The sequence below is a fragment of the Pongo abelii genome, chromosome 3 (genome assembly GCF_028885655.2).
Source record: "Pongo abelii isolate AG06213 chromosome 3, NHGRI_mPonAbe1-v2.0_pri, whole genome shotgun sequence".
NCBI lineage: Eukaryota > Metazoa > Chordata > Mammalia > Primates > Hominidae > Pongo > Pongo abelii.
This window is the reverse complement of record NC_071988.2, coordinates 23,595,865-23,598,351: the sequence shown is the minus strand read 5'-3', so window position 1 is coordinate 23,598,351 and position 2,487 is coordinate 23,595,865.

Genomic DNA, 2,487 nt, shown 5'->3' with positions numbered 1-2,487 from the left:
GGATCCAACAGTCACATGGACAATTGTGCAATTGTAGCTGTGATAGGCAGGATGAAGGAGGAAGATACAGAGCTTGGTGAGCCCATAATATGGGCTTTTCACTGGGGAAGTGACACAAGCTGAGATCTGAAGACGAGGTCAGAGCTGACCAGGGGAAAACGGAAGAAAGAGTGCTTCCTGAGGCAAAAAGGCTTGAAGACTGTTGTGGGGACTGAGTACATGAACAAGAAAAGGACCCAGCCCAGAGCGAGCTGCCTACCTGGCTGTGTGACCTCTCAGAACCTCGGTCCCCTCGTCTGTAAAATGGGGAGAACAGGAGGTAGGAAGATGAAGCTAGGCGATGGATATAAATGTAGTCAGAGCCATTGTTAACATGATTTACTGCCATGGACAAAGAAAGGTGAGAGAGAAAGAATTTTTCCCCAAGGGCCTCTACCACAACAGTGACATCAACTGAGAGTTGAGAAAAGTCAAAGGTGGTCATGGGTGACCCATTTAGCCTTCCCCCTCAGTCTATCAGAGTAAACAGACCAACTGAGAAGCCAAAGGTCATTCCTCTGAATTTTCCAAGTTGCTCTTGTGGAGAGACTTAATAAATTATGTGCCAAGTATTATCTAGATCTTAATCATAATATGGTGACAATACCCAATAAGCTCACAAATATGTGTAGTTTGTGAAATCTCAGGAAACTCCTTATTCTCCTATTGATTAATGCTGATGTCTTTTTTTTTTTTTTTTTTTTTGGGACAGAATCTTACTCCGTCGCCCAGGCTAGAGAGCAATGGTGCAATCTCAGCTCACTGCAGCCTCCGCCTCCCAGGTTCAAGTGTTTCTCCTGCCTCAGCCTCCTGAGTAGCTGGGATTACAGGGGCATGCCTCCATGCCTGGCTGATTTTTGTATTCTTAGTAGAGGCAGCGTTTTGCCATGTTGGCTAGGCTGGTCTTGAACTCCTGACCTTAAGTGATCTGCCTGCCTCAGCCTCCCAAAATACTGGGATTACAGGCATAAGCCACCACACCCTGCCGCTGATGTCTTAATATTCCAGACTGGATGCTTCAAAGGGCAGGCCAATCAAACCCTGAGAGCTGATGTCAACAGTAGAGATTGCAGTGTCCTCCAGGTGCCTTCCATAGTTATTCCATTTCATGTTGACAGCAGCCCTGTTCTAAGCAATTGCAAGCCCATTTTACAGATGAGGTGACTGAGACTCTGTCAAAGGCCACACACGGGACAGAGCCAGGCTTACCCCTGCCAGCCAGCCCTGGCTCCCAAGCCTTGCTGTTTCCACTCTGCCTGCACTGTCTCATGCTCTTTATGAGACTTCTAAAAATAAAAGATGCTTCTGCTCACCATTCCCTCGGGTTAGCACTAAGCTTTTGTTTGATGTTAAGAGCTTTAGATAAATCTGACTCTAGATTACTGTGTGATGACTTCCTCTTGTCATCTGGGTATCACTTCAAATCTTACCTCCTCAAACAGTTTTCCAGAATAATCACTGCCACTCACACTCATCACACCACAGAGTGGAATTGTTTTTCTAGCACTTGCCAATATCTCAAATCATCTTGGTCATGTATTTGCTTACTTATTTCATTGCGTGTCTCAACCCACTGGGCTGTAAGTTGCACAGCAGTGAGAATTGTATGGGTCTGCCATTCTTCACTGAGACCAGCAAATACCCTGATTGCAGTAGGTGCTCAGCGTGTGTGCTTCTGAGAGCACTGTGGGGTGGACAGCGCCTAAGGCTTGCAGGCAGGTTGTGGTCATTCCAACTACCCTCTGCCAGCCTACTGAGCACCCAAGCCTTGATTTTCTCATCTGTAAAATGGAGATAATAATAGACAACAAATACTATGCAGCCACCAAAAGTGATGTTGTGCAAAACTACGGAATGGCGAGGACAGATATTCATGATGTGGTAAATGGAAAATAATCAGGCAGTGAAACAGCATGTCAGGATGAACCATGAAGAACGCAGAACATGGGGGTTTTAGGCAGGGGCTGTGCTGTGGGCTGCCTGGTTTCCACCCTGAATTCCCCATTTACTGGTTGTGAGACCTTGGTTATATTACACTTTTTGTGCCTCAGTTTCCTCATTTATAAAATGCAGATGATAAGCGTCTATGTCAAAGGGTTGTGAAAATTCATGAGTTAAGAGTGTGTTAGAGGGGTGTTTAACACATAGTAAGAGGCTAAAAAAGACTAGCTATTGTTATCGTCATCACTACTATTGTTCTATTATTATTGGCATGCATCGAGGGAAAATAAAAAGATTGCAAAATGGTATGTTCAATAGAATTCTATTATTTAAAGTATATGTGTTTATAACTAGAAGTACATAGACTAAAATGTCACATGATCTCTTTGGCAGTTTTTTCTTATTTTATTTTATTTTTCTTATTTATTTATTTATTTTGAGATGGAGTCTTGCTCTGTCGCCCAGGCTGGAGTGCAGTGGCGCAATCTCAGCTCACTGCAAGCTCTG